Consider the following 5991-nt stretch of genomic DNA (forward strand, 5'->3'; position numbering starts at 1 on the left):
ATCTACAATTAAAATTAATTAATTAATTAATTATTCTCATCAGAATTAAGTGTTAACCGAACTAGAATCTGCAATTCAAAATATTATAATAATAATAATAATATTTACATTGTATTTACCTGGCATAAGAGTTTGGTTAGTTGACTCAGCATTACCTTGTTCCTCAGCATTCTCATTTTGATCAGTTTGGTTAGCTGACTTCTGGATCATGCCAGCCTCCTCATCCAAATCAAGGAGATCCAAGAAAAAATAAGAAAGCTGCAAAACATCCCAGTGGAAGCAAATAGCCATATAAGTATACAGAAGGAAAATATCTGTATTACTCTGAATGTTTCAATTCACTGAGACATAACCAATTACTTTAGGCACATGCACGTGAAAGTTATTCCACAATACAAAGAAATACAAATATGATAGAAGGTACACTACTGTGACTAGCATCTAACATTTAGTTATTCATTTATTTAAGGTAACAAAATAAGGATTGAAGAGTGCCATTTACAATTCCCTCCATCCTTATTATAAAAGAAAGATTTGATAGCAGATACAAAGGTTGGCTGTTCAAGATAGACTTTCCAGTCCATGCATCACTGAACCATCTTTCTCTGAAAAGAAAAACAACAACAACAACAACATCAACTGAATGATGATACCCATTGATGTTAAAATTCAAATCATAGCATCTTTGCTGGGACGAGGACTTGCAGAATTGAAGAGCACACCTGGGAATGTGACAACAAGTTTTCCTCATTAGGAACAAACATGAATGAGTCTTGACCAAGGCTTTTGGATCCTAATTTACACCAATTACTGGTGAAAGTCAGAAATGTCCACAAAAGCTTTATGGAAGTATAAATTAAAGACAACAACAAAAGAACCAAAAGAAAATAACAAAAGGAAACAATGTAGAAATCTACATGACCTGAACCTATTGTTAAGAATTAATTTGATTTTGAACTTTCAAAATATGCTAAGACATCATTAAAGAAACTCTAAAGATAGTAAGACATTGAATATGCTTAAGTAATTACTCATTAGAACTTAACTCATTTGATTGGTATATATATCGTATATATTGTGAGAATTTTTATAGGTATTCATTGAATATGGTTCTAAATTGTCATTCCTATGTTTTTTCTATCAGCAAATAAATAAATATTTCTAAAAATGGGGTACACGGGTACTCTAACTCAGGTACAAAAAAGTTTTGGAGTAAACCAACTGAAATGAGCTCTATGACAAAAACGTTTTCTCATCCTACTTTAGTCCTCTAATTTTTTTCTATTTTTTCTTTTTTCTTTTTTAATTTTTGTTCCAATATTTTTCTCATTGACACTTCCAACTAAATAGAGTTGTCCTACATAACATTCTTTTTCTATTTTTCTTTTACCTCACCCACTAAACAGACTTGTGTTTCATTGATATATTTACTGTATATTGAAATTTAATCAATTAAAAATAAAAATATAAGTTATAAAATTTTTCAAATTTTTAGTTTACTTATTATTAGTTTTTACATTTTATTGTTTATTCTTGGTCCACAGGCTAGCCTATAAAATCGTGGACTAAATAAGGCAGGTAGGCACAAAAGAAAATGAAACCCATTTATGTCACAAACAAAGCTGGTCCAACTTATTGAAATTGAAAGCTAAAGAAGATAGACCTTAATAATAATGCCATCAAATAATAGTCTATTACCTAGGGATCAAAGACCGTAGAAGCTTTTGAAAGTCTCATACGTCCTTCTGTCCAATAACAACCAAATAAAAGATGTAAATCCAAAGAGCAAAAGCAACTTTTTACAACAATAATCTGAGTACCCTTTAGATGGTACAAGTGGAATCTTAGTACCCCATTAATCAGAATCCTTCATGTATTAAGCTCAAGAGCTTGCTATAAAATATTTTTAAAAAAAAAAACTACCTGTAGACAAAGGTTAAATGTGTCTGTATGCCTTCAGATTCCAGCTACCTTGCAGCCTCTATTCCCTAAATAAAATGCAAGCAGCCCATCAGTACATAAAGTAAATAATCACTCATCAGTATTTCTGAATTCAGCTGGCACTACAATAAGTAGACAAATAAGTAGACAAATGCAAAGTACATGACACAATTGAAAAAGTAAAGCAAAAGTGAACATTTTTAGATAATATCCATTTCTTTATCTTCACATACAACTAAGTACTTTCTTTGGGGTTAGGAATAAAAAAATGAAGGAAAAAAAAAACACAAACAAAAATTGTTTCTAACTTGATTTTGCTTTGTACATTGGATGAGTCTGAAAGAAAAGTGGATTCTTCACTCTTCTAGCATGTTTTCTTGTAAATTCCTTTTTTTCCCAAAAGTCAATTCTTCCTTATCAACAAACTCGTTTGGAAATCTAAAGCTCTACAAATATTTACTTTCAGCCACGGTGCTTAATAAGACATCAACAAAAATTATTTGCTACAAATTTATTGGCCTCAAGGTAGCTACTATCCCTTGGAACAATCCTTTTGGAACACTAATTCCTGCTCAAGGTAGCTACTATCTTGGAATTGAAAATAATCCATTTGTAAAAAAGATTTCAAACGTGGTAAAGATCAGTCTATACTGCTGAGCTTGACTTAATGGGTGACATCTTGTAGCTTAATGCAATAGTTTCATGCATCAAAGGGAGTTGGATATGAATACAACAATTACCTTCCACCATAGAGAAGAAAGCCAATGGCTGCACACAAAGAGAACCCTATTGCAATGCACCTGATCAGACTTAGGGAGAGAATATAGTCTAACGAACTGCCTAATTGAGCTATGCTTCAGCTAGGCCTAGCTTGATTCACTTCTACATAGATAAGGCAGAGGAATCAAAGGAAGCTATGAGAGTGGGAGTCACTTGTCAATGGAAAGAAGCATGTTAACAAATCTAGGATGCCAACATAGAGGAAGCAAAAGAATTCAGTTTGATGTTTCAAGGTAAAATAGAAAAAATTTGAATCTAGTTTGTTATTATTAAATGCTTGCATATTGCTCTCTTAGAATTTAGAAACCAATATTATTATCTATTCCTTCATATCTCTACAACCATAACCTAGTTGTACAACTATACTACTATATCCTATTATTGGATATCACACAATTTTCCTTCTAGCCACCATATAGTGAATCACAACCAAAGTCAAACATCATTCAATAGTTGATCACATACATAAACTTTGTAAACAGTAGAATTTTCACCTGAACAACATAAACCACAATATTAATCGTATAGAAACTTGGTTTCAACCCATTAGTTGATACAACATGTGCCTGCAAAAGCATTTAACACCCAGGTGGTAATTAGCCCATCAAAACCAATCAGCAAAACACACTGCCATGGAAGAAGAAAATCATAGGAGGCAAACCAACCATGTAGAAGCAAATGCACCACAAATCAAACTTGCCTGGTAATAAATCTCAGCCTAGAACAGGACCAAAAGTGCATATGTTGTAAAGAAAGCAAGACTCGACATATCAAGCAAGATGTGTTGAACAATCTACAAACACAAGCAAACGCAGTGAGTGAGTATAAGTGTGAATCTAACCACATTCTGTAATTAGAAAATAATAAACAACTAATCTTATGTTAAGAAAAAATTACTCATATTAAATGTTACATTCTATTCCCTATACTCCAATACCTCTAGCTTCAACCTCTGCACGTTCTGATAGAAGATAAAAACTACACACCGAACTGCAAAATTAAAAAGAGTGCACAATCCCTTAACAAAACATCACATTATTAAGCAGTTACTACACAAATAATTTTAAAAAGTAAAATAACAAAAGGTTTGAACGATACAAACCCCCATTCACCAAAATATTGATAAGGTGAAAGACCACTCTCAATTGTATCCAAGCCAGTTGAACCTAAAGTTCAATCAAAATAAAAAAATTATAAAAGAAAATCGAAATAACAAAAATAAAACCCTAATTTGGAATTGAAAGAGTACGCGACGCAACGATACCAAAGCTACGGTGGCCACGATACCGTAGAGTACAACGAGAGTGTAGGAAATACGATCCTGCCACGCTGGAGAGTCATCAATTTCGTGCCACCAGCTGGAGGCGTCAGTGAGCTCGACGGTGGCCATCGACATGACCTCCACCACCATCGACGGCACGCCCTCGCTGCCCATTCTCGAATAGACGGTTCTTAGCACGCGCGGTGCCGAGAGTGAATGTGTAACATCCCAATTTTTCGTAAATAAATTTAAAAAGGCTTTTTAGTATAAATAAATAAATAAATAAATATAGAGCAAATAATAGGCTGAGTACCCTAGGTATAAATAGTTATGTTAAGTCAGCTGCCTCCTTTTGGCCTCATTTTCGTTTTTTTTCCTTCTCCTCTCAAAACCCTTTCTTTTTCCCGCAGCCCACCAAACCAGTCTCAGAAAAACGACGATCTCAAACCCGTTCACCGTTGGATCGTCGTGAAATTTGAGTATAATGTTCGAAACCCAATTCCGAACATTCTCACCGTTGGGAATTTCAAAATCATATCTGAGCTTAGAGGAAAACCCTTCGCATTGTAACATTTTAATTTCCCGCAGAAACCCAAAAACTGTCTCGGTAAAACTACGATCCCGGTTTCGTTAGCCGTTGGATTTCCATGAAATTTGGATATGTTGTTCGAAATTCAATTACGCACGCTTCGACCGTTGGGATTTGTGAAATAATATTTGTGGAGGGAGAAAAAGGAATCGCATGAAGACAGTACAAGTGGAGGTTTCAATCTCTTCTCCGTCTCTCTGACGTTTGGGAATTCTATCGGAGTAGTCGGATGAATAATTGAAAGAATTTCAGGAAACCGCTAGAGATGTTGCTATCACTTGCTGAAGACACGTGAGTCCGCTCAGAGGTAAGGGATGAGTTATTCACAGTTGGGGATTAGTGAGAACATGTGTAGGGATCCTTAGAGGATTAAATTGGGGTTTTATTTTGGGATGTTTGTTAAATTGCAATTTTTCCTTTATGATTATAAATAAAATATTGATGTCCTAATGAAAATTGCTTGATAAATTGTGTTCTTGATATTTGTATATTTCGACCTATGATTTTGATATAATTGTGTAATATTATTTGAGGGGTTTTAGTCCTCATGTTGTGATAGTCTTTTATATAAATTGTTATATTGAGGATATGAAATGATGATTCAAATTATGAGTATGTGATGAATTGTAGAATAACATGTTGCTTTAAGATTATAATATTGTTATTGAGATTGAGTATAAGTGTAAAGTTGAACATGTGTTAATTTGTGAGATACATGTGAACATGTGATGGTGGATTGTGACACTATGAGATGTGAAATTGTGAATGAGTTCTAGTTGTGGATAAGTGTGTAGTTAACACTTGATGTGAAATCACTTGTGTTGTAAGCTATGAATTGTACAATAACCCGACCAGTGTTATCTTGAGAAAAGCGTTGATGCGCAGTGTTAAAGAGAAAATGTAGGTTTCCTATTTAGGAACCAGTGTTAAATCATAGCGCAATTGTGTTGAACGTGTTTAAAACACAAGTGTAAGGTCGTGGGTGTTGTATAATTCATGAGCAGTGTCTGCATGCAAAAATTATTTTAGGGGTTGGACCTGAATCAGGAGGGAGAGGCCCTGACGGACTCTTCGGAGTGTAGGCCTTGGGGGTCACCGGGTTTGAGTGCTCCTTTAAGCCTATGCTGATCTCATATGGTTGGAGCATTCTCGCAAAACATCGTGACCCTGACTGGTCTCCCTATGATCTTACTTAGTGAGAGTGACCTGACAAACCCATTGTGTGGTGTGTCTTGTTATGTACTCCTAAGCGCCCCAGGGTGGTTTTTCACTGACATGGTACCACATTGCATATAGGATTGAGTCTTAGCATAACTATTGCATATGCTTGCTAATTGATGTGTTATTATATCTTGATCGAAGTGTGAGATTCTTGTGTAATGTGATTGATAATTGAAAAGTGAATTTTGAATGATGAAGT

General features: G+C 34.6%; 1 long non-coding RNA gene and 1 pseudogene across 1 annotated transcript; both read right to left on the bottom strand.

Annotated features, from left to right (window-relative positions):
• Window positions 1-266: 266 nt before the first annotated feature.
• LOC114405396 lies at window positions 267-2135 on the bottom strand. Its single transcript, XR_003665194.1, has 3 exons — window positions 1924-2135; window positions 723-793; window positions 267-605 (listed from the first exon to the last, which is right to left on the bottom strand). It is a non-coding gene; the product is annotated as an uncharacterized LOC114405396 (long non-coding RNA).
• Window positions 2136-3128: 993 nt separating this feature from the next.
• Window positions 3129-4156, bottom strand: LOC114405397 (annotated as a pseudogene).
• Between the last annotated feature and the right edge of the window lie 1835 nt (window positions 4157-5991).

The sequence above is a fragment of the Glycine soja genome, chromosome 3, assembly GCF_004193775.1.
Source record: "Glycine soja cultivar W05 chromosome 3, ASM419377v2, whole genome shotgun sequence".
NCBI lineage: Eukaryota > Viridiplantae > Streptophyta > Magnoliopsida > Fabales > Fabaceae > Glycine > Glycine soja.